This window comes from Cuculus canorus, chromosome 16, assembly GCF_017976375.1.
Source record: "Cuculus canorus isolate bCucCan1 chromosome 16, bCucCan1.pri, whole genome shotgun sequence".
NCBI lineage: Eukaryota > Metazoa > Chordata > Aves > Cuculiformes > Cuculidae > Cuculus > Cuculus canorus.
The window spans coordinates 5,673,783-5,700,782 of NC_071416.1; the positions used below are offsets into that span (position 1 = coordinate 5,673,783).

At 48.5% G+C, this 27,000-nt stretch overlaps 1 long non-coding RNA gene across 1 annotated transcript; it reads right to left on the reverse strand.

Annotated features, from left to right (window-relative positions):
- Positions 1–1,532: 1,532 nt before the first annotated feature.
- On the reverse strand, positions 1,533–25,643 carry LOC128853857 (uncharacterized). The gene is made up of 4 exons (XR_008452662.1): positions 25,511–25,643; positions 24,872–24,919; positions 18,415–18,529; positions 1,533–2,279 (listed from the first exon to the last, which is right to left on the reverse strand). It is a non-coding gene; the product is annotated as an uncharacterized LOC128853857 (long non-coding RNA).
- Between the last annotated feature and the right edge of the window lie 1,357 nt (positions 25,644–27,000).

The following is a 27,000-nucleotide window of genomic DNA, read 5'->3' on the forward strand; positions in this document are numbered from 1 at the left end:
ACAGGTTCTGTCACAGTAACAGCACATTTTCCATCCCATTCCCAGTAAGATCTGGTCCCATCATGTAGATGACAGTGTGGTACAGTGGCATAGCTGGTACAGGAGTGGCAAGGGGATTAATTCAAGTTTTTAACAAGGCTTCTCGAGCCCGGTATGCCCTCTTCTGCCAGCCTGACAAGCCTCATCCTGACAGCATCGCAGAAGTTAGCATCACCCTGAATGAAGATATTTGCTCTGAGATATCTCAGGGCACCATGAGATAAAAGAGAAAGAGCTGCCAGCCGGGCTCCAGCCCTGGGGGATGCAGGAGGCAGCGAGGGGAGCCTGGCAGGTTGAGGACAGGCTGCTCACCCAGGCAAGGATAAGGGGACCCTGTGTGCCTCTCTAAGCGGAGCCTTGCCCTGGGAGCTGCCCCAAGGCAGGAGGAGGGCAGCCAGCACCCCCGTGCCAGCAGGGAAGGTGACACGCAGCCCTGTCTTCCTGGTGACAAGCACCACAGAGCTGACCTAATTTCTGCCATCTCCCTGGGATGCGCTTGTCTCTGGGACAGGATAAGGCTCCCTTTGATCAAAGGAGACTTGTGCTAAAGTCAGCTTTTGTCCATAAAGAATTAAAGCAGTGGGCACAGGAGGGAAGGAGGGGCTGCACCGCAATGGGAGACGCGGGCAGGAATGGGCTGGAGAGAAATGCCATTGAGTGCCACAGGCTTTGAAGTGACAGAGCCAGACAGCCTGTGACAGTCCCCAAATGCAGAATTGCTTCCAATAGCAAGGAGGGGGGGAAAGAAATAAAAAGGAAAAAAGTACAGAAGAACAGCTTCATCCGGAGTCTAAGCTGGAGATCACCTTCAGGGGTGGTTGCATCTGCAGGAGCAGGACGACTCCTCTTCACCAGCATCTCCTCATCAAAGAGGAGCCTGGAGTACACAGAGGCCCATTAGCTGCCCCCTCATCAGTCCAGAGGCTCATGGCAAAGCTCCTTCTCTGCACCATTTCCATGTGGTTCAGAAGAGAAGAGAAGAGAAGAGAAGAGAAGAGAAGAGAAGAGAAGAGAAGAGAAGAGAAGAGAAGAGAAGAGAAGAGAAGAGAAGAGAAGAGAAGAGAAGAGAAGAGAAGAGAAGAGAAGAGAAGAGAAGAGAAGAGAAGAGAAGAGAAGAGAAGAGAAGAGAAGAGAAGAGAAGAGAAGAGAAGAGAAGAGAAGAACACAACCATGGTAGCAACCATGACCCTTGGGCACCTCTAGAGCACTGATGCTTTTCTAACCACGGGTCTTGCAGGTGACCTATAACTTAAAAAGAAAACAAGATAGTGATAGGAAAACCCAAATTATTGGAATTATCCTACAGCTCCAGCTAATTCTATCTCTTCCACCCAACCACATCTGCATGCCTGACACAGTCAGCACGATTCCAACACTCATCTATGAGTCTCTGCCCAGCCCGTGGACAACAATAAAACACAAACACTCTGCTAAAGAAGAAAAAACAACCCCTCTGCTGTTAGATGGAAAGATTTCTGGGAAATTAGTGCATGGACAAAGTCAGATGGTGCATAGGCCTATTTGTATCCCCTGAACAGAAGATGCTGCAATGCATTCACACCATACATAATTGCAGAATATTGAGAATTTTTGCATAGATTGTGTTGTGGCTTTTTTTAGTTACAACGTTGGTTTAATCTAATGCCAACATTTGCTCAAAAATACTTACATTGTTCACTTAGATGAATGTCTGAACTGAAGAAAAAACCTTAATGGCAAAGCAGTAAAGAAGAGAGAAAATCTTATATCCTCCACAGGGAACGTTTGACCAAACAACAAAACTTCAGAAAAGGCACCAAACATCCTTTTCCCTTTGCTTTAAGCCTAAGTTAAGCCCTTGGGGGTTTAGGTAGGTGTTTCTGTAAAAACACATGCCAAAATGCTACTGGCCTCTGCTCGGGGGGCTGTCTGCAACACAGCTCCTTCCTCACACTGCGGAGGTTTGTAGCAGATGAGCGTGATGCTCTGTGAATCCCGGGTTTAAGATCAGAAGTATAAGAGCGAGCAGGACTGGGGCATATTTATCTATGGAAAAATTCAGTTGTCACTTCAGCATTTTCTCCAGGTTGCCTTCACCATTCCTTTCTTCCCAAATGGAAAGATGACTTTGTCCCTGTCCCCCAGCATAGCACTGGCTGCACTCTTACCTGAAGGTGCCAGGGGAGAAGATTGTCCCATTCCTGGGCTCTGCTTTCCAGATGAATATGCCATGCACAGGACTTCTTGCTCCTGATAGCTGCCTGCAGCGATCCAACGGGCAGTTTTGAGGATGATTCGTCACTGTAGTGGCAGACTGTAAATACTCATACATGAAATACAATGTTGGGGTAAATACTAGGGGAAAAAAAAGTCCCCCGAGAGACTGGTGTAGCTCTGGGACAGGTCCTCAGAGGTGGCAAAGTTTTCATCCTTGAAGATTTCCAGGATGTGGCCACAAAGAGCCACATCTGACCAAATCTAGCGGTGGTGTCAGTCATTCTTCAAGCAGGAGATTTGACTAGAGACTTGTAGGTGATGCTTTATAGAATCATAGAACAGACTCATATAATCATTTAGGCTGGAAAAGAACTGCAAGAAGTAGAAGCTTCTGCACACCAGCTAAGGAGAGAACACACTGGGAAGAAACAAAGGGACAGCTGAGGTCAGATCCTGGAAGCCTAGACACCTCCAGGTGCAGAACTATGGCTCTGAGGTTGCTCTGGTCCCTCAAGGACTGCTCAGACACAGAGATGAGCATCACCAAAAAACAATCTTGAGCAAGAGGTTTTATAAACAGCAAATCACTACTGTATGAAGTGAGAAATATTACATAAATTACCGTCAATTTAGTATAATTTAGAGGACAACCTTGTCCAAGGAGAAAATTAATCATTCCTCAGAACAAAAAGGGAGGTAAACATCCTGAACAATAGATTCCCAAGGCTAGCAAGAGTATGAAATCCCTCTTTTTTATTAGTAATATCATAGTATTGCAATTAAAATAGTTGCCTGAAGGAAGGAAATGGAAGTTTTAGCTCAGCCTATTGAGTGTTTCCAGCACAGCTCCAGCAGGATACAGAGTCTCACTGGAAATCCAGACCCCCAAAAAGGCACCCAAGTGGTGGTGATTTCTATGATGATCACAGACAACCTGGCCGAGGAGGTTACAGAATATCCCAGGAGAAACAGCCTATGATGGCCACAGACACCTCAGCCCTTCCTGACAGTAGGTAGCCAGGGGTCAACTAGGAACCCATGAGTACGAACCAGAGTATGGACTCCTAAGGCAAAGGGATGCTTTGGATGGCCGAGGACGTGCTAGTTAAGGGCTGGTGAGGGATGCTCACATCCCACTCATTACTGATCTCCTGAACCCTTCAGTCTCTCGGATGATTAGCAGAAAGCTCATTTGAGAGGATAGGGGCTGCTCCCTCCCTGCCTTCCCCCTGTATCCTTGCAGGAAGAAAACCTCTTTGTGATAATTGATGGACATAATTCACTGCAATTAGTATTTCAGCAGCAGGTAGTTAACCCTCAGGGCACAGCGTGGTTGTCTCTATTTGGCTTGCTCTGCCTGGCCATGAATTTAGAGCAAGCTCTTTAGGTTTGTGTTTGCTTGCAGAGCCATCAGAGCAGGCAGCTCTCTGCTCCTCTGGCCAAAGAAAGCTCACTGGTCAGGGCAGCAAAATGCTCCCTCAGTCCCCTTGGCTGCAGAAACCAGCCCAGCAAATACCCTGGGCCACAACTGTCTGCCACTCCAGTAACAAGACTGAGGTCCCTTCCCTGCTAAAAGGAATTGATATAGGTCATAAATGCAGGCTCTTAAATACCTTAAAGCCCCAGCACACAAACCGAGATTTAGACAAACCCCACTTTGTTTGTCCTTGAAGTTCCCAATAATCTGAATTTATGTTAATTGGCACTCGTGGCAAGAGCGTTTACAGACAGCAGCTGGGAAGGTATAATTACATTACTGTCTTAGGCGTATGTACAACCTAAGGGTTTTCTGCTCACAAACAAAAAAAGGAAAAAAAAAAAGCAAGAGAAAGAAAATGGACAGCTATGAAGCCATGGACTTATGATCTGGACCAGACCAGGCCAGCACAGAGGGCTTTGCAGACTGCAAAGACGGTGCACCCAGTGCTAGAAAGAGGTTGGCATCTGCTGAGACTCCAAGGGCAGTGCTGCTAACAGGACTGTTCCATCCATAAAACTGTGCAAGGGAGGTGAAAACATGGCAAAGAACTTTGCGGGGACTGAGAAAAGCAGGTATTCCCCTAGAAATAGTAAATATCCTAGGCACCACTCAGGGAATTTGGAACAGAAACAGAAGTCATGGAGAGCTTGATCAGACAATGGAGGATAACAGCAAGGAAGCAAAGTTATGCAGGCAAAGGGTTGGGTTTAGGGGTTCACACTCCCTTCTCTGCCATGCACCCCCACTCACATGATGCTGTCCTAAAAGCTCCATCACTCTCTCAGACCAGGAGCACAGCATCTACTCACGCACTGGAAGAGAAATGTTCAAGGGAGAAAATCCTCTAGCCACGCACCCCCAGATGCAGCTAACTCCCTCTCCATTTGGAACCCTCGTCCTCTTCTCCAAGACCCCTGAAGCCCTCCCCAGTGTTGTCTCTCCTGCCTGCTTAGTGGCAGCTCTTTCTCCCCATGCTGCTCACAGGCTACCTGCAGTATTTAATCACAGATGTGATGCCCAGACTGGTGCCGCTTGTCTGCAATTACAGGAGCTGCATGGGCAGCTCAAAAGTCAGGATGAAAGCACCAGCACTACGTCCAGCCTCACAGGCACCCACTCAGGATACAGGGCACAAAACCAGCCCTGTTTCTCTGATGGAGGTGCAGGAAAATACGAGTATCTTCAATTTCTATCTCTATACCATGGCTAGAGATCCTCCCACTCTCCAACACAGCCACGTAAGCCATGGTCCTCCCCACCATACACCGTTCTTCCGGTGAAGCAAAACTGCGAACATGACTGCAGCTCCCAGTCCTGCTGCACACAACCACCACCCCACACCTTTCACTACAAAGGTGTCCCAGGAGTTTTTTTCCAGTTATTTGACCAGAAAAATATCTCAAGCTTTCCAACTTATCTTTTCCAAGACCTTCTGCATTGGGTGGATGACTGACGACATGCAAACACGTTGTGGCACTTCAGTTGGCTGCTATTCATCCATCGAATCCTCTTGCTCCAAATACAAGGTAAAAATGTGTTGACTTTAAACTTCAGGGAAGGCAACTTAGAGCTAATACTTGGTTTTCACAGTTGGGTTGGTCTAAGAGCATGCACAGAGCCCAAGTGGCAGCTCAGCACCGTGAGTGGCAGCTCATTTAACTGCTGTTATTCAAACCACCTTTAATTACCTTCATCCCTTTCATATTTTAATAAGGGGTTGGTTTTCCTTCCCTTCCCCTCAGAAAATAAATGGCCTGTCTTTAACAGCTTAACTCTGTCCTGGAAACTTTTTTGCCTGCAACTAATAATTTATATCTACAGATTGTTTTTAGCAATATAACAACACGCCTCAACAACTACCTTAAATCCTCTCTGTCCTGACTATATTAACGATGCAGCTGAAAACCACCCTGGCCATTTAAAAATCAAGTGGAAAAAAGTCCTAGGTTAATCATCAGTAAAAAAAAAACCCAAAAAGATCACACTGAACAAAAGCCATGGACCAAAAATAAACCTCCACTGGCCCAAATAAATAAGCAGCAAGTGCCAGAATACAAATGGGGGGGTATTACCTGCATGAATTGCCTCAGCCCCAGTGTAACAGGACAGAGCCAGCCCTGAGGCTCACGGCAGGTACAGTGCAGCACTGAATCCTGGGGTCAGAGGCGATGCTCCCCACTCCCAGTCTCTCCAGCTCAGGCATCATCCTGCTGCCACCACACTGTCAGCCCGGCTCAATGGAGCAGAGCATTGAAGTGTAGTTTGTTATTCTGTTACGGTCATTTTCCATATTAATTTGATGCGGCATCAAAAGCCCTTTCATATGTTAAATTCTAATTCATATGCTAATACCCAATTTAAGGCAAGGTAATTATTTTTTGTCAAATGTATTATTCGGCTTTCATTGAGGAAAGGAAAGGTGGACAGCTGGGTGAATTTTGGCACTGCGCAGTGTGGGTGGGCAGGACTGAACCTGCTAATGCTCTCCTGTTTCCCAGGTGTATGCTGGAGCAGGCACAACATCACTACCTCCTGCCAAAACCTGGCTGAGGGGAGCATCCCAGTGCCAAATATTTATACCCTTACTGGTGGCATTTGGGAGCTGATTCTGCCCCTCTATTCCTCTCTTGGGAGACCTCATCTGGAGTATTGTGTCCAGTTCTGGAATCCTCAACATAAGGATAAGGAGCTGTTGGAACGGGTCCAGAGGAGGCTACAAAGATGATCAAAGAGCTGGAGCACCTCCCATATGAGGACAGGCTGAGAGAGTTGGGGTTGTTCAGCCTGGAGAAGAGAAGGCTTTGAGGAGACCTTATATCAACCTTCCAGTACCTGAAGGGGCCACAAGAAAGCTGAGGAGGGACTGTCCACAAAGGCTTGTGGTGATAGGACGAGGGACAATGGGTATAAACTGGAGAGGGGCAGATTTAGACTAGATATTAGGAAGAATTTCTTCACTGTGAGAGTGGTGAGACACTGGCCCAGGTTGCCCAGGGAAGCTGTGGCTGCCCCATCCCTGGAGATGTTCAAGGCCAGCGTGGATGGGCCTTGGGCAGCCTGATCTACTGAGCTGTGTCCCTGCCCATGGCAGGGGGGTTGGAACTGGATGATCTTTAAGATCCCTTCCAACCCAAACTATTCTACAATTTTATGATCTCTGGCAGAAGAGCTGGGCCCTTCCCATAGCAGCTCCTTGTGGTTGCAGGAGCCAGCGGCTGCTCACAGGCGTGATTTGGGACCTTTCACTCTCTTGTCCAAGGGCAGCGCGTGGGCTCACAGGCAGCAGCTGCAGCTGTGTGCGCAAAGTGGAACCCATCAAAGGCCTTGTTCACATGGTGGCTGGCACACACCAGCACCCACATGTCAGCCAGTGTGCGAACACAGGTGCCCTCAGCAAGGAACACCTGGATCAGGACATGCCATGAGGATGTGCTCATCATTTGGATGGGATAAACAGCAAGAACACATCTGTCAGCTTGGAAAAGTCAGCTCTAAAGCTTCAAAGTGACCCTTCTCAGCCTGGTGAACCTGTCCTTCCCAGGGTTTAGGCTAAAGACTTGCTTAACTGCCCCAAATCATGTGCCCGGGAGGTAGGGATGGGAGATTTACTGAGAAGACAGGAGTAATAGAGCAACCCATGCAGAAATCAGACAAAAATAAAGCAGCTACCCATCTCTGCTCCAACAGCCACATTTTGTCCCATGCTGCTTTGTACAATAACCATAAAAAAGTGGCGGTGGAGTGCTCTGAATAACTGGCTCTCAGATGTCCTCAAACAGGAGGGGATGAGGAGAGCTGAGGATGCCCCAGCCCCTGACCTGAACACACAGCCCATGTGCAGCACATTCTTTTACCTTCTTTTCCACCCCAGGAAGAGTTTTGCATATCAGTAAAAGCACCCATACCCTGGCTACCAGCCCGTGATCAGAGCTGTGTTCAACCAGACAAGTGGGAGAGAGTTCCCTTTCCAGCTTGCTCCCGTTTCGCAGCCTGCCATCACCATGCCCTGCCCTGGGCAGCATCTCCCACCCCAACACTCCACTGAAGGGCTCACAAGAGCCAAGAAAGGAGATGCAGGAAGGGAGCAGAGGAGCAGGGATGAGGAGCATATGCTATACATTAAAAAAAAACACGATAGCAGTTTAGCCTTCACCAATTTTTTTTAACAGTCTATTTTCTGCTTGAGGAAGCAGGTGCATTTCCCATCCTTGCAGCATCAACAGCCGACAGGCTGTCGTAGGTGTGATGGCTCCAGGACAGTTACACTGCCTTGGATTTCACATTCCTGACACATCTGATAATTATGCCAAATGAGCTCACCTCATCTTCAGCCTTCTGAGCGGCACATATTAAATTAAGTGAAAGTTGTTGGCGTTGCAGTCGAGAAAGGCAGGAGGGGAGAGGCAGCGATTCACGTGCAGTGGGGACACAGGATGAGGCTGGCGTGGTCCCCACTGCGGCTACCTTGGCAGGTCACCCACCTAAAAGAGAAAGGACCACTGTCTCCTTCTCCCAGCTCAAACCACAACCTAATATCCACCAACACTGCCATAGGAGAGACCACGCAAACAGCGAGAGCATCGCACTGCCTCTCTCTTCCTTCCCAGGAGCCAGACATCAGCTGCTCCCCATCTCCCCACCTCTCTTTTCAATTAACCCTTTTTCTCAAATCCTGCACTTAATACCCCAGCCCACTGGAGGATTTTGCACATATGTATTTTTGGCTCTCCATCTTACATTTTTAGCATTAAAAAAAACCCCTATGATTTATTCCAATGATATGAACGAACTCCACTAGGCAAAATGAAGCTGTAACTCCCTCAAGCTAAACTCCAAATTCATTTCATAATCCTTAGATAAAAGCTTAGGAGCCAGAATATTCATTACCAGCTCCACGAGCAGCCGGGGTAGTAATGGAACGGAGCAGACTTGACACAGGGGATGTTGCTACAGAAATTAGCCTGTCATAAGATTACAGGGACTAAGTGTTATTGGGTGATAAGGTGTGATGTGTTAATATTAAATTATCTCACCAGTTTAAAAAAAAAAAAAAGAAAAAAAGAAAGGAAGAAGAAAAGGGGGCTGATGAAACTCACATTTATTAAAAGCCTGAATATGATATTAAAAGATCTCAGATAAGCCAGTTTATTTCTGTGCTAGAGACCAAATTGAAAGAATTCTCCAGGAGGGATTTCTTTGAATGGAGCATTACAACTATAAAACAAAAAAAAAAAGAGCCTTTAATAAATGTTGCAGGACTAAAGAAGCCTTAAACATTCCAGACTAATCTCTCCGGGGAGGATTCATTAACCCTTCATTCCCTTTCTTGTTGCGTCTAAACAGGGATTAACTAGAGAGTGTTCCATACAAAATAATGTCTGCGCACCCCAAACTCTCTCTCTATAGCAAAAGGAGATTAACTCCAGTGCTGCATGTGGATGGGATGGAACAGTAAGAAAGGTTTCTGGCAAAAGAAAAGAAATATAAGCCACAAGCCCAAAGCTTTAGTGATTTGTCCAAGTCACATTGTCCAGGGAGATAACAATAGGGCAATATAGTATCTATAGTTTGCTTAAAAATTTGATTTGTTGCTGTCAGACAGCAACAAATAATGCTGACACCCAATGCACATTTGTTCTGAAGCTGCGCAGTTCCATCCATCACGCACCGTCCGTAGGCATGCACTTGCCACTTCAAGCCAACGCTGTGAAGCCTCAGATTGAAAGGATGTGAGCGAAAGCACAGCAGAATTAATGGGGGCATGAGGAATGGAAGGGATTTACGAGGCAGCCACAGAGCAGACGGGCAGGAGCAAAGGGACGGCAGCGGCGAGCCTGGACGGTGCTCTGGGGAGCGCAGGCTCGGATGCAGGTTTTAACCTGGATTGCCTATATATATATATATATATATATGCACACACACACGCTGCATTAAGTGGCTGATGGGCTCTGTGGGGGTACCCTTAGCCCTGCAGATCACACAGGGAGCTCCCGTGGGTGTTGGCAGCACCAGACTTGCCTCGCTGGGGGATTGAGCTGAAGTTACATCTAGGTCAGAAATTAAAAGAGGGTCCCTAACCTCCTAGAGCAATAGAATGAGAAATATAATTAACTTCAAAAAGCTGCTAAGTTCATTAAAATAAAACGCAAGCCAGTATGTTCAAGTAGGAGAGATGGCAGCTCCGCTGGCAAGGACCCTGGTCCCCACAAGCACTTTCCTGTCCCTCCTGCTAACAGTGAGTTGTGGTCCCCAGGGCAGCCAAGGGACCTTTGAGAAGGGGCTGTAAAGACTTAAATAACCATTCATGGGGTTTTCTCAAATCCCAGCTGCATATCTTTCTCCCCTTAAAAGAAAAACAAATCAGCATTGTTTTCATCCTATACCGAGGAGGGAGATGATGGTGCTCAGCACAGTGGAGATTATCCCTATGAGGGCACAGGGAGTGGTCGGAGTGACCACAGCTCCCTCCCTGCCCGCCAGCAGCTATTCCTACCACTGCAGGATGCCCAGAGGAAGCTGGTTTTCAGACAAGGGTCCAAATGATTGCATCCATATCAATTCCTGAACCTTTAAGTATTTTGTCCTGTTGTCACCACCACCACCTGGTTTCTCCATCCCATCACACTGCCTTCTCTTTTTGTTTAATCCCTGCTATTGTAGAGTCAAACCCAAGACACAGACCATTTCTCCTAAGAGCTATACCTCTTCCTCCCACCCACCGCCAACAGGGACTGTGTGCACCAACATCCCTCCACGCAGCTAAAGGTAAGCCAAGCTCCTTCCCTCACCTTCTGCCCTGGGATGAATCGCAGCCCTCAGGCATCAGCACAGCTTCAGAAGTACCACAAGTGGCACATTCTGCCCACGACACAGCCAACTAAATTATTCAAATCTTTTAAAATCCAGCTGCATTACATCTCACTTCTCTTCGCTCTGATGCACTCGGTGCAGCTCTGAGTTCATATGAAACAGCGAAGCTGTAGAAATGAACTCACAGTACTCCTGTACCGACTCCTGACCCGCAGATTATGCCATTCTGAGCTGGCTGAGAGCCGTCCTGAAATCAAACTACTAAGAAAAAGAAGAGATTTTTTTTTCTCCCTGGTTACGGCTAATTTTACAGCAGTGGGATGTTTCTGTTCTCTCCGTACAAAGGATTACACTTTCTAAAATATTCTTTCTGTAAAATCTTTTGTGACCTCCGAGCAATATAAAAGCACAACTCAGGGACGCCGAACAAGGCTGTATATGCATTGGGGGATTTGGAAGCAAACACAGTGTCGGCACTTAACAAATAATAAATAACCATCATTAATTATTGATCACAACGCCAACTAATCAAGTTTCACCCCTGTGGTTACCAGGATATCAACAGACCCCTTTGATACAGCCTGCAAACGGCCTTGCAGCGTGCGCTCGCCTGGCTCACGGCTCTCCTCCCCTCCGCCCCAGGAGCTCACTGGCTGTTGAGCAGGGATTCGGGCAGGGGGGCAGAGATGCTGCTCCATACCACCCACCCCCCGTCAGGCTCCTAGGGGATGCCTGCACATCCAGAGCATGCAGAGTTTCTAGGGAAGTGGAGCTGCCTATGATAGTATCCTGGGATGCAACAGGGCTGTAATAGGGTGGAAAAGTCTGGAATTATGGTGGATGGTCTGTAGAGCTGAGAGCCAAGTCATCTCCAGCTTGGGCTGTGCTGCGGGGGGGTTGGGTTGTGCAGCCTGGGAACAGGTCCATGAGTACACCTGTAAGAGCAGCATCAAGGATGCAGAGCCTGGCCTCAGCGAGGCTCTGCTTTATAGCCAGACCCTACCAAGGAGCCATAGCCCCATCCACACCAGCCAAAACACTGCTTTGGGGGCAGGGCATCACTCCCCCACCAGTCAGACGGGGATTTGGTCTCCCAGACCCTGTCACTCACCCTCTGCACATCCACAGCAGCGAGTCCTGCTCCAGTCGGGAAGAGGGAAGGGATGGAATTGTGCCCTGCCACCACCTGCCCTTAATTCACAAGCAATTTGTGAAAGTGTAATACAAGAAAACTCTATCTTGCAGTTCTGACGACAGATGACTGCCTGCTCCCTTTACAGGGACATTAAATCCTGTTATTAAATGCAAGCCATTATCAGGATGTCGCCAGTGCCTCTTGATGAAGCTTTATACCTGCGTAGACAGCTAGCCCATGTTTGCTTATTTACTATTCATTATAAATGCTCTCGATTGATTTTCCTAATCTTTATGTCTCTGCGGCTGGAGGATTTGTTTTCTCTGTGTTACTCCAGGCACTAGACCTTGCTCCCTGTTTCCCAGGGGAATGTAGGAACGCAAAGCTCTGCCATTGCTCTCCTATCCCAAAAACTGCCAGTATTCCGGCAGGTTGGCAAACCTGCTCCTTCTGCTGCTTTGCTGAGCCTTTGGTTGTGCAGAACTACAAATTAACCACAGACTCCTGGTTGCTTCCACCCAATATTTGAGGGCCTTTCCCCGTCCAGCAAGTAACTAAGCAGCTGCCATAGTGTTAGGGGAGTGGTGGGACCACCCAGAGGACACTCACCACTGCGAGAGGGAATAAGAAAATCTGAGTTGTTTTTAATCCTGAAACATTATGTCCATATGTTTTTCTCCAGGGAGGAGAAAAGCCTTGGAAAAAAAATCAGAGCTGAAAGTTAGGAAGGCAAACAGAGTCTTACCAGGACCAGAACAGGGACCTGAGATTCATATTCCCTCAATAAGAGAGGCAGGAAGCCCACTCCTTTCGTTTGGGCTTCCCAAGCATGCTGACTATTTAGTAAATAAAAATAAAAAGCAGAAAGATTTGCTGGAGGAAGAGTTAAATACATACTGCAAATCCTAAAAGAAACATTTCTAGAAGATTTTATAACTCTGCAAATAGAAGATTGTGCAAATCTTTTACCCACACTCCTATTTCCCAATAGACGCACTTGTCCCCCAGATAATTTATGAGCCCTCATCCAAACCAAACATCCATCTTTCTTTCAATGACATTATGATCCTTCCAAAAATCTCCTTGAAAATATGTATTTCAGTGATTCTTTCTTGTTGGAAGCAATAATGCTTATTCCAAGAGCTGAAAACCCAACAGATCTTCCCAAAGTGCATGGGATGGGGTTAAAAACCAGGAGGCTTTCATGTAACTTCCTTAGGTCTTCCCCATTGGGACACCATGGGATTCGTAGCAAACCCATTCCCAGGTGAGGATTTAACTTAAAGCATCTTGTAAGCCATGCATAGTTTTTAACCCTCTTCTACTGATTTTTAATTAGCCACCACTGTTTCTCATGCTGGCGAGTCCTCCTGACACAACACTGGCCACAAGTGTGGCCATAGGTTTAAATTTGCTTTTTTCCAGGTTTGTTGGGGAAGCTGCACACCCCAGTGAGGGTCTCAGACACAGTGACACGTCTGTCTCTGAGAAATCAGGACAGCGAGAATGGCAGTCCCGGGAAGAAGAGCTGCCTCCTGCATTATACAAGTTTCCCAACCTAATTTTATTCCCAACTGCTAAGGCGACGCGTACTTTGCTAATTTGTGCTGGAAAGGAGGGAATTAAGTATTCCCCTCCCTTGCTGTGTTGGGAATAGCCCCAGTTTCCCAGAAATCTCCCCTGGCTTGTCCTTTAAATAAAGCTTAAATAATGCCACACTGTCCTTTAGGCAGCTCATGGCAGATTGTCAAGAAATACGAAGAAATATATGCTCATATACAGGCAAATATATATACAATATCCTAAGTAAGCATATTAGGCAATCAGATCAGTCTTCTGACCCTTCTTTACCCTCACAGCATCCCAGACAGACACTTTGGAGAGATGCTCCACTGCAACTCACTGGCCCTAAGCAGCCCCATCCCTGCTCTCCCTCTCCGCACATTATTATCCACCACGAGGCCAAGAAAATGCTATTGAAAATGTTCTGGTTATTTCATAGAGGGCAGTGTAAGCAGCCTTTCAGGGATGAGTGACCTTGGGGGCTTTATCTTCCGTCAGGTAAGTAATCCCCCCTCCAGCTGGAGGAAGGCAGCGAGGGCTCAAGAACCTCCTGCTCGGTGGAGGTGTCGTGGCTTTGCAGCCTTTCTGACAGCTGTTGGCTGTTAAAGTCACCGCAGCATCCCATGTGTCTAAGTCTGTCTCTAAAGTCTTTCCCAGCATCTTACCCCATGCTGGGAAAAGTACATCCGGGTCCCCACAGGGAGGGAGGAGGAGGGTGCTGGAGGCACAGATGCTGCAGGGAGGGGATGGACCAGGATCAGGCAACATCTGCAATCCCCTTTCCCACCCGGGCTGGATCATTTTACCCTCCACTGCAGGCCAAGCAGGAACGGGAATTTTCCCTCTCCTCGTGCCTTTGGTCCATGGTGCATCCTCAAGCTCCACAGATCTCATGTTGCTCCAGGGTTTAAGACAGATTCTTGCTGCTTGACTCAAGGGATGTGGAAATAAGCATAAAATGGGATTTAGAGAGCAAAGCTGTTACTAGGGATAACCGAGAACAGAACAGCGGATGCCTCTCGAAGCTGAGGACCTGCCTGGGTGCAGACGGTACTGCCAACTTCCCGTGCAGGGAAACTCACATCAGCGCAACAAGGACATGGGGAAGGACGAGGGCATCCAGGAGAACCTTTCCTCCAGCCCACAGGCCAACATCCTCCTGGCCCAGTGTTCCTGCGCACCTCACACCCATGGGAGAGGTGCCCACAAAGCCCCGGCTCCCGTGGAAAGAGAGCAGGGAAGAACCTGGCGTGGACAGGCTCTTTTCTCTCAATGGCATCGATTATTTCTGTAATCAGCACCTTGCTGCCAAAACTCAACATCCATTATTACAGGATTCCAAAACAAAAATAACCCAAGGGAGGGAAAATATATAATTCAGAAGCTGTCCTGTTCCTGAACCATGTGCGTTGGGTCAGTGCCATCTAGAGGCAGCAAACCAGCCAAAAGCACCCAAAAGCACCCAAAAGCACCCAGAATTCTGAGCTTCACACTGCACCCAGAGGCTGGGTGGCCCCAGCAGCCAGAAGGAGATGTGAGAGGGGATGCAGAGCCATGGGTCCCGCTGGCTGCTGCCCCATGGGACACAGAGACGGGGAGCCACGCCGCAGCCCTGGAGAGCCAGAGGCACTACATCCTGCATCCCAGGGACTGAAAGTGGTACTGAGGCATAGCTGAACACACTCCCCACTCCCACACAGCCCAGCTATTAATATGCATCCAGCTGTATTAATAGAGCTGGCTAAACACCGCCTCGGGCCAAAGGAATATTTCAGTGTTTCATTTTCATCCCAAATTAGACTGAAAGCTAAACAGGAACATTTTTTTTTTTCACTGATGGAAAGTTCAGGAAAATATCAAATGAGAAAATGAGAGATGAGAAAATATCACATCTTTGCTGTGGGTGGGGTCCAGACTGGGGTCACAGCTCCTTGTCTGTGCCACACTGTCCCATAGGCACCACCAGCTCCTGCCTCATGCTCACACACCTTTATGGTTTGTGCCCTTATTTCAGTATGACAAATCTACTCATGGGACCAAACTGGCTCCCCCAGCCTTGCAATCTCCCCCACAGATGGCTGCAGCCATCCCTGGGGTTAATAGCTGCTCTATACATAAGGTTGGGACAAAGCTTGCACCAAACTCCGCTGTAACTGGGAAGGGTGACACCAGCTTCAAAACTGGGACCAAGCCTTGTGTCATCACAAAGCCCAAAGGAGCCTCCAGCACAGCCCCACTGTCCCTGGCTCCAACCCCCAGGAGCAGCAAGGGTCTCCAAAAGCACCTCCACAGTATAACCTTTCCACCCACTTTTGTTTGCTTCTTTTTTTTTTAACAAAAAAATATGAATTCCTCTTCAACTTATGAGAGCGAAGAGCCTGCATAATGAAAGAATAAAATTGCCTTCTATCCCTGGAAACCCTGTCCTATTTTGCAATGATTAACTAACTGTATTTGCATGTTGTCCATTCCTGGTTAAAGACTCAGGGGGACAATTGCCAAACACTTTCTAATCTTGCACAGAGCCTGCACGCAGTGTTGTCATTTCCTGACAACCCCCAGCGTGGCTGCATCTGGCAAACTCCACTTTTTGCTTCCTTTTATTAATAATAGTTCATATTTCCATTGCCGGCTTGCCCCACAGCCAGGGCTCCGCTGTGTTTGGTGCTGGACTAATGAGCAGGATGATGCCCTCATCATGGAACGCTGCCACATAAATCAAATTGTCTTTGCATGAGCAGCGGTCTGGTAAGACCCATGCCTGTGCAAGGATCATGGTTTTTGCTGAGTTTTTGTGCCCAGTGCTTCCAGCTGGAGTATGAGGGTCACCGGGAATTGCTGCTGCTTTTCTTCTCCTGGAATTTGCATTCAGAGATTCCCAGGACAAGGTCTCCCCATATGCACTCATGCCAACGGGCTCTTCAAACCACCCAGACATCCAAAGATGGTACCTATCAATGAAGGAGCAATGGTCAGCCCATACAACCCCAAATTATGCGATATAAACCCTACGTCACCCTTCAATGGAAACACAGAAACTCCAGTGATTTTGAGGCTGGGAATGCAATTGGAAATCAAAAGGTTCGGGGACTCAGTAGTCACCATAGCATGGTTTTATTAAGCAAATTATTACTGAGCAAGTAAATAAAGCAGTGGGAATCAAAGCAGTAATCAATAACACAGTTTGATCCAGGGCAGCCTGAGCACAGCCTCATGTGTCACCTGAAGGCTCTGCCGAAGCCAGCAGCCGCAGCCAGTGCAGGGGACACACCTCATCGCATGAGCGCGTGACTGGGAGCCTGCAGAGACACAAACATTAAACCCCCCAAAACCCAGCTACACAAGCACAGGCTGGGATAGGAGTGGCTTACAGGTGTTTGCTTTCTTTTGCCATTATGTGCTGGCTGTACCACTAGGATACAGCGCCCTCATCACAGCAGGAACACCGGGGAGAACATGCCCACTGCAAGCCCTGTTTCTGCTCACAAACGCACCAGCAGCACAGATTAGCCGCAGATCCTCTTGGCATAGAGCCATTCCCACCCAGCATAAAGAGAAAGAGCCACACCACAACTTGCAGAGCTTGGAATCTGCTGTGAAGGCTCCCCCATGCAGGCACAGCAGCGAGAAAGCCTCCTGCTGTGGAGGAAAGTGCCCAGTGGGCAGCCGAGGGAAAAGGTTCCCATCTCTGCATAGTTTGAGCTATGGTCAAACTGGACTGGAACGTCTTTGCGTGGCCTGACCACAGTATGGGGTCAGGCAGGGGGCTTCGCTCTTTTGTGTATAACGGCTGCCCTGAGAGCAAAAAGCATCCCAAAATCACAGCCCGCTCCTGCCCAGTGGCCTCAGCACTGACCCAAAAGCCTCTTCCAAGGACAGCAGCAGCGCGACTCCCCTTGGCAATTATTTATGGGACAGAAGGGGATCAATGCCCCTATATTTGTTATTAAAGCACAACAGAAGCGTGAGTCTTCATAAGAAACAAGTCTTATGAGGAGCGGCTGAGAGAGCTGGGGTTGTTTAGCCTGGAGAAGAGGAGGCTGAGGGGAGACCTTATTACTCTCTACAACTACCTGAAAGGAGGTTGTGGAGAGGAGGGAGCTGGCCTCTTCTCCCAAGTGACAGGGGACAGGACTAGAGGGAATGGCCTGAAGCTCCGTCAGGGGAGGTTCAGGTTGGATATCAGAAAAAAATTCTTCACAGTAAGAGTCATTGGGTACTGGAACAGGCTGCCCAGGGAGGTGGTCGAGTCGCCTTCCCTGGAGGTGTTTAAGGAACGGGTGGATGAAGTACTTAGGGACATGGTTTAGGGAGTGTTAGGAACGGTTGGACTCGATGATCCAATGGGTCCTTTCCAACCTTGTGTGATTCTGTGATTCTGTGATTCTGTGAGACACCTCTATGCCCCAGCAGGGATACATCATCACTCCCTCTGACACTGGGAATTTATGTGCTTGATGTGCACAGGCTGCATTACTCATCGGGGTCAACACAGAAGCGTGGCCAAGCCCAAGGCCATAAATCTGCACTCTGAGGAAGGCAGTGCGGGGCTGACCTGTGCAGGGGGAGCAGCCCTGGATGGGACTTTGTCAGACAGAGGAATGCAAGCGCTGGCTGTGGTCGCATTCACCCTTACAACCGTGTACCTACCACCAGCTCAGTGAGCAGGTACGGTGCTTTCCACCTCCTTTTTTAGTTTTGCCTACTTGCTTTTTTCCTCCCCACCACCTCCTTTGGTAAAGAAGACCAGCAGTCGTGATCTCAATGGGAAAGGGTGACTATTCATCCCCCTCTGTGCCAAACACAGAGGAGAGCCCCCCTCCCAAGATGCACAGACGGCCCCACGCTGCTTGATGCTGCCGGAAAGTGTCGGTGTCCAATATGTCCCAAATTTCCCGCTGCGCCAGCCCAGCTGTAATCAGCTTTGGATTACCATAGCCTTCTAAAGCACCAGACTCTGATAACATCCCTTCTGTTACTGACTCTTTAAATCTCTCCAGTCACGCAGATGGCTTCCCCCCAGCAACCCAGCACCAATTACCAGGAAGCGAAAAAGAACCACTAAAGAGAAAAAAAAAAGTTAATAATCAGGTGAAAGTCAGATGCCGTGGCTGGTTCTTTTCAGAAGCACTACTACAAGAGGACAGAGAGTGAAATCAGACAGTGTTGAATTTAAAACTAACCACTTTACCATAACGTATCATTAACCTCTGAAGGTGCTGCCGCAAATTGTCTCTGAGGTTTCAGTGGTGCAGAGCTCGAGCTGATCGGACGTTTAGATTGATGGTGAGAAGAGCCACAGCCATCTGAAACACAAGAGAAAAAACACCATATAAGTTACAGAGGTTTATACTTCAGGACACAGCCCAAGTGCTGTCTGAGCACATGAATTTCCCTGCTATCAACAGTCACCATTTTTCCCGTCCTTCCTTTGAAGGTGCTGACTCATGTGGCATCAAGAGCATTCTCCACAGCAGCTGGTCCTGCCTCAGCCTTTCAAGCTGTCTGGTGGGTACTTCTCATCTCTGATTTTCAAGCAATTCTCCAGAGGCTCCTCACTAGAGCTCCTCTTTCTACATCAGGTTGTTCTTTTATCTCCAGCTTTCCCAAAGTTGCCATTTTCTAAGCAGGGATGTGCTTCATGAGGAGCTGCACCTATATCAACACAGCCCAGACACCGGCAGGGTCACAGCACACCAGGGACCGCTCTTCTCCCCATCACATGTTGGAAAGTGGAGATCCTGAAAATCAAAGACCACTGCTTTTAAGCACTTCTCTTCATTCCACTTAACTTGGGGTTTAAACAACATTGCAGAAGGGTATTCATCAATCCAGTTGCCTCCAATGGTAAAACTCTGGCCACGTGGGAAAGAGATGGGGCCCGAAGAATAACTGCAGCAAGCAAAAAACAGAAATTTGAATATTTTTTCATGTCTTTCTTCCTCCTGCCAGTTGAGTGCCCAGGGTGCATCCCACACTGTATCTGGGCACAAGGGGCAGCTCTGTGCCACAGCAGCCCCAGCACAGAGCAGCCCAGAAGCAAAGCCCACCACCCCAGCATGAGGGCAGTGACAACTGGCCCCAGGGACCATGTTTTGCAGCACTAACTGGTATTTAAAAGCCCTCACGTGTCTGAATCCCACTGCAATGTGCTGGGAGATGAGATCCTCAAGGTGCTGGTATGGCTCGTGGCCTCCTTAGCAGAACATGGGGACGTTTTGGTAGCCCGTGCTGTAGAAGAGCTTCACCTCCTGGGTTCCATCAGTGCCTGTGCAGCTCACAGTGAGCACCACTGTCTGTGGGCAGAGACACGTGGCAGGGCCGCTGCTAACAAAGCACATCTCGTCCTAAGAATGCTCCTCTGGTGACCCCGCGCTGGCCATTTGGCATCTTTGCTGCGCACCGAGGGCAGAGGGCAGCCAGGAACAAAGAGGACTTCACAGCCCAGCCAAGCACAAAGGAAATAAAAGAGGGGGTGTGGAAGGAGAGCTGACAGCACAGAAAGAGAAACTTTATAGGTTCTTGCTTTCATCCCTTTCCTCTTACTGTACGGTGAATGGGAAAGGACAAAGAAAAGCCCAGTGCCTCTGTGAGGACGCTGTGTGCTGACTCTGACCATGATGTGCAAGTGTCAGCGTTGCCACCACCCACTGTTTTTCTCCAGGTAAGTCAGCCGGTGGTTTTAAACTCTTTAGCATTTTTTAAAGATCAGTAAGGTAAAACTTCCAGGCTCTGAGCAAGGCCCCCACTGGACCCCATAGGAGTTTTGCCTGAATACTGCAGGATTAGTAGGACCTAAATGTTTCTGTGGATTCAAATCTGAGCTTTTACATACACAGTTGTAACTGCAAGTTTTCTCAGTGAATGGTCCTGATAAAGCCTCCCTGATTTTACCCCCATTTCAATATGATCGGTATTTCTCTCCCCTTAAGCAGACAACTCCTTTTCTATGCCTTTTCACACCAGAATGGAGGATTGATTTTTTTCCTCCCAAAACAGTAAAACCCGTTTCCCCACCCTATGCCCCAAATGCTCCTTGAGAAGCTGCTCTTAAGATGCCAGGATGGGACCAGGAACCCCAAAGTTGAGATGAAGAGAGACCAGCAACACGATTCTCACTGCATCACACTCACCTGCCCTGGTCCCAACGGGTTGGGAAACACAGATGGAAAAACAGGACGGGGTTTTGTGGGCACTGTCTGTGTATTAAATTGCTGCCCAACAGAGTATGGCCACATCCACAGAGGTGTAAGGGCAGCCCTACAGGGGTTTGTGAGATTGGGGGAGCCCCGGAGCCGTGGTGTTGGGGCCAGGACAGTGACAAGCCAGCCCTGCCTAGAAGGAGGGAGCTGGGGACACAGGCTCACCGCTGGCTGCAATTGCGCTCTGCCCCAGCTGCTGTGGATTTTCCAGCCAGCAGAATTAAGTTTATCCATTCGACTTAGTGTCGTGAGCTGCTCAGCGGCTTTGCCAGCTCTTTCTGAAGGGCAAAGGGTGAGGATCAGGGGGGTATCACCTGGCAAGAGATGCTGAGGCAGCGTCTAGAGGAAGCCGTTTCTTCTTGATGGCCTCTTTTGGGTCATCAGTATTCACAACACCTCCTCTTAGTTATGTCCCGAGAGACGTCATCATCCAAAGAGGGGGAATTTGGAAGTTTCTTTAAAAACTTGCCATTTCCTTCAAATCTTTGCTTTTGCTGCATATGACTGCAAGGCAATATTTTAGAGAGGTTTCATCAGGTGTAGTCTGTCTCCTATGGATTGCCACAGCAGATAATTGAGCCCGAAAGGCAGAAAAGACATTTCTTTACTGGGACAGTGCTGTGCCACACCAGGGTCCATGAATGAACTTTGCCTTGAAGCTCTGAGCCAGACCCGGGGGTGGGATCGTGCTGCAGCCCTGTCAGCCCTATCCTGCTCCCCTGCCCAGGGCAATGAGGGAATAACTCCTGTCAATATGTGCCAGCAGAGCCCCGGAGCAAACGGCCAGGAAGAGGAGTGAGGCTGCAAACCCCAGGTAAACGTATAAATCAATAGAACAGCAGGTCAATAACGTTTCCCTACAAATCCAGCAAGCCACGCTTACAAATGCCTCCAATTTAAAGGCAGATTTCTCATCTGCTCAGCAACCACCACTCCTCAAGGAACAGGCTGGTGCTGAATGGCCTGTGCCTGCCTGAGCTCGGAGAGAAATAGCAGTTGTAGCCACAGACGTGGAGTCCCAGTGGTCCTCAAAGGTGCCCAAGTACAAAGCTGGAGGGAACCTGAATGTTCCTGTCAATCTGTATTTTGGTGCTCAGCTCTCACTGGTGCCTCTTAGCCAGGAACCGCATGGGGCTTCTTCTGCCCACATCACACAGGGCCATCTAGGGACTACCAACATTAACAGTGGGCAGGGGGGCAAGAAAAATGAGTACCGATTGGGGAAATAGCAAGTTTGCCAACAAGTTGTTTCAGCCAGGCAGCTGCTCAGCAGGTTGTGTTAGTCCAGATTCATTGGGCTGCACAGCATCCAATCCCAAAACCTAGTTTGAAGCTGGGTGAAGTACCACCCAGCATCACGCTGAGCAGCACAGCATGACCCCAGGAGGGGAGATTGACTCTGGGTCTGGCATTTGGGCCCCTTGCATGTGTGGCAAGGGAAACTGAGGCCAGCCCTTGCCCTCGGAGAACAGGCTGAAACTGGGGGCTGGTGCTCCTCTCCCCAGGAGCGAGCATTCCTTCCCTCCTATCCCATCTTTCCTTGCCAGCTTGTTAAAACCTGTTTAAGCTTCTGGGTTCAATACAGCTTCAGCCCTTCTGTGGCTAGTGGTAAAAAGTACAATGCTCCCCTTCCATCTGTAAAAATCATACTCCGGCTATCCCTTAGATTTTTATATTCCTCCACGTCTCAGAAATTATGAAATACGGCCCCTGTGTGTTGATCGCCATGGCTGTGGATGCCACACTGGCCGCAAGAGCATCCTTCTGTCTATAAGGAGTGTTTGCTTCCACTGCAGAGGGACTCATGGCCATGAACAAAAGCACCTCAGACACAGGAACGCATTTCAGCCTTACACTTATTACCACTACACTTTTATAGCAAAGTGATGTAACAGAAACAAAGCGCTGTGTGCTCCAGGGTTGTGGTTGTGCCACTGTGGCCAAAATCTTGTCATAGAATCATAGAACAGTTTGGGTCCAAAGGGACCTTAAAGATCATCTAGTTCCAATCCTCCTGCGATGGGCAGGGACATGTCCCACTAGATCAGGCCGTCCAAGGCCCATCCAACATTCTGGTTCTCCTGCTCTTTGCCTGTGTCCCACAGGACATACCTGCAGTCTCCTTTCCATTACCTACATTTGCTCCAGAGCAAAAAGCTTCCCTCTGTACAGGATTCGATGTCAAATAGTAGGGAAAAATCATATGGAAAATTGCAAATAACCAACAGCGGGTGCTTGAAAGGGCTGCAGACCACAGTACATTCACTGTCTGTGTGCAGCCAACGGACCTCAGAGTCTCTCCTTTGTGGGCAAGGTGAGCTATGACCACCAAAACAGCTGAGCCTACAACGTCTAGAAAGGTGGTTTATTGACCCTAAAATTACTCCACGCTTGTCCAAAGAAGTGATACCCAGCTTTGATTTCCCTCAGCAGGATGGAAAAACTGGGTTTAATGACATCCTGCAGCAAAAGATGCTGCAACTGATTTATCCCAAGACCACCCACTTGCTCAATGAGTTGAGGGACTGGATGTGTGGTCACTGCATGAGAGGGACCAATATAAAGAGCTGGGGAGCTCCACTGAGCAGCAGCTCCTTCCTGAGGAACAGATGCTGGTATTTGCTACGTCTGCGAATGCACCCCAGGGCCACGAGATGAGGGACTCCATGCACAGAGTACTGAGCATCACATTCCCATCCTGAGGAGCTCACTGGTATGTCATCAGTGACCGTCTCTGCTGAACAGAATTCATTTTTTATTTGGTTTTATTAACCTTCACATGTCTAGACGCAAGGGGTACGATTTATAGCTCACACACAGTAAAATATGAAATCGCTACATCTCCCTGTTTAAGATATTTGTAATCATGGTGTGCGATCTGCCCCATTATTAAACGCTGGTCCCGAATCCACTGATACAGGGGAAGCAATTTCCTAGAAGGAGGGAGAGCCCAGCTAACCCTCCATTCCTGCATCCAACACAGTACTCTCGGCCTCTTTGCAGCACCTCTGCACTTCACTCTGATTCGCTGTCTTACCAGTCCGGGCCATGATCTTACTCCTCTTACAGGAAGCCGTCATATCTGATTTATTGCATTCAATAAGAAGAAGGAATTTAAGGCAGGTCTATCCAGAGACAAGCTTTTGAAAGGTTTCTGCACTCCTGACTTTGTCATCCCAAAACCCTATGACTTGTTTTGAGTGGAAGAGGTAATTTGGAGCGGTTTGCAGTTATCCCTGGAGAGCAGCATAAGCCAAAGAAGCTGAGCAAAAGTGTATCTTACCGATGCAGCCTCGTGCACCCTTTCCAAACACCTGCATCTTAATTACTTCAGAGAACAAATTTCTGACACTAGAAATGCAGCTAAACCAACTGGGGTGTCTTTCACACCTTCCTAGTTCATTTTGCCACCGGTTCCTTCAAAGCAATCCATGAAGCCAAAAACATTTCCTTTAACGCACTTGATAGGGGTTTGATGTGAATCTTTCATCTGCTGCTCCTTCAAAAAAGAACGTAGATAAAAAGATGAAAGAAAAAGGAAACCTCACGTACGTAAGCACTACACCAAGAGATCTGCTTGCTCTGCACTTGCTCCTTTAGCACGTTCCACGTGTTCATGCATCACAATTTCATCTTGCTGACCTGAGCCAGGGGAGAACACCCTGCCCGTCCTGGTGGCCTTTGCCTATGGGACAGGGCTGTTTCCCCAGGCCATCAAAAGTATGGTCAGGATGGTGACAAGGCTAGCTGACTTGTCCTGCTGCGACAGACCCCCAGGCAGCTCTCTGCTGCGACCCATCAGCAGAGCTCCCCAGGGTTTCTTGGGCACCGCAGTCCCATCCCAAGCCAGCTCGGACATTTCCACAGCCTTTCAGCATCTCAGCAAATCCAGACCGTGCCAGCATAGCCCTGCTCGTCAGCAGGGCATGGCAGGGAGACCCTCATCCTCTCGACTTTCCCTCCAGCCTCTCAGCGGCTCATGTGCAGTTTTTCTGCACTCTTCCATCAAGGTCTGAAGGATCAGCCTTACTGGCAGGAGAAGGCAGCTAAAACTTCAAAGGAAGCTCTTTCATCCCTTTCTTACCAAGGAGCCAAGAGAACAGAGCCAAACAGCAGGAGAAGATGGGCCGGGCCAAAGCAGGTCATCACCCCCACCCCAGAGTCTGGTTGCACACTGCCTGGGCCGTGAGGACTTGAAGCATCCTCCCTACGCACTCGGGGCAGCCTCCCCATCTCCCCACCATGCACCAGGCAGGATTTCATGTGCGCACACAGCAAATTCATCCTTGCCGTGGCTTTCAAGCAACACCTTGGGCTGTGTACACGCTATCTGAGCTCAGCAAAGGTTGCATGAAAAGGGGCTGCTTGTTTTCTCTGGCCTGCCTGAGCGTTATCTCTGAGCATCAGAGTTGGCATCCCTTCCCACCAACCCTCAGAGATACCCACCTGCTGCCAAGAGAGCATCAGCCAGGCTCAGGTACGCATGTCTCCTTCCTAGGAAAAGAACGGGCGAGGGAGAGGCACAAATAGGAAAGAACAGGAGGAGAAGATAGGAGAGTTGACAGCACTCTCATCTATCACCGCACATCTTAGCCTCAGTGCTCATTAAAGCCCTGGGTCTTCAAGCCATGTGTGTTAGAAAAATCCTAAACAATCTCAAATAGAATGGTTTCTTGTAGAACAAAGAAACTTGTGTTGAAAAGGGAAACAAGTCTGTTTTGACTTCAAAATCTTCTGCCATTGTAAGTAAAACAGGGAGGCAAATATATTTCATTTAGGTTTTATCACTACAACTCATTCTGACATCTACATTGTATTAAAGTTTTAATATTCATACTATGCTGCTATATAATATTCAATACAAAAATTAAATATATATATATATTAGTTAATATTTCATATGCTAAATTCCAAATGGTAAAATCCCTTTCCTCCACCAAAGATAAAAGCACCCAGCGCTCATTAAAAGTTATCTGATGCTACGGAGGCTCAGGACCAAGAGCAGCATCAAATAAATCCCCTGGAAAGAAAATCGCAATGATGCCAGTAGCAGTTGCAAGAGCATCTCAAGGGCTCTTCACTGACCTGTACTGATGTGGGGACCAGGTACAAAATGCTCTTCACACCTTTGTGCATCACACACTGTGAAAGCAGAGCAGCAGCAGCACTGTGATGAATACACGGAGAAGTGGGATGAGGAGGGTTGTTCAATGATATTCTGCAGAAAAAACATTAGCTGCGTAAGCAAGTCACCTCCAGGCAAGGCTTAGCAGCTCTGAGCTACCCACTGCAGAGGGTCAGGGCCCCAGGGAAGGGAGTGCTGCCTTGGGCAGTAGGTTTGGATCAGACACCATTGCTGTCCCCATCATGTCCCCCAGGCATCCTGAGATGTATTTCTTAGCTGTGCCGATTAGTAAGGCAAGCAGCCATGGAGCTCGCACAAGAAATTGAGAGTAACTGTGCAATCTTACAGTAAACCAGGTCTCAAACTGTCTGGTCTGGGTTCCACCGCTGTGGCCAGTGGAAAAAGGAGACTGATGCTGAGAATGGAGGTCTCAAACACCCAAACCACAGACCAGCCCGAGCCGTGCACAGCTCTTTGGGTATTAAAAGACAAGCGATTTTACCCTTGTTTCCTTGTAATCCACAGCTTGCTGGACACCCAGACACCTTGGGGCTATCCAGGACCTGCCTCCCCCTGTACACAACCACCCCACATACGGCACAGCCCTTGGTCCTATCCAGCTCCGAAGAATACAAATGTTGCAGCCCACTGACATAGCTCAGAAAGTCAGAGAAAACTGACGGGGAGACACAGTGTACTCCTTTATTCTCCAGTTTCTCAAATGCCTGATCCAGTCAGCAATATTGCTGCTGTCCCCAGTCATTCCAGTGAGCATCAAGCCTCAGGTCTCCACCAGCCTGGAGACCACCCTAACTCCTTTACGATGAAGAATCAACTTGGAGTAATTCACCTTTTGCAGGCAGGACCATGAGCACCCTGCTCACGCCTGGCCAGAAGCTCAGTCCCACCAAGGAGGAACTGCAGATGCATGAAGCTGCTCCACAGGTCCCCCTCTCTCCACACAGGCTCTGTTTCTCCAACCGCCTCTGCTTAATTGGAGGCCAGCTTTGAACTGTCTGTGTTTAACAGGGCCTAATCTTCAAACTGAATGTATTTAATAGGGCCTGATCTTCATAATGGCTGTGTCTGAGGCCCTGGATTTCAAAGCAGCTCCACTTAACAGGACTTTGTCTGGAAGCTGCAACCACATAATAGGGCCTGGTTTTAAACCAGGAGTGTTTAATAGGATCTGATGTTTAAAGTGCATGTATCTAATTGGACCTAATCTTTATAATCCTCCTTTCCTCCCCCTTTTCTGGCATTTCTTCTCCTCCTTTGTTGCTCTTCCTCCCTCCAGCACCAAGACCCCATTCCTGTCGTGGTAAATTGCTGCCTCTGCGGGGAGCCCCACCAGGGCCACGAGCAGGGACTGTCCCAAAGCAAACATCAGTTTGAGGTGTCCCATTTGGAAACCCTCCGGAGTTTCCCACACCAGCTCCTAATTCCCACT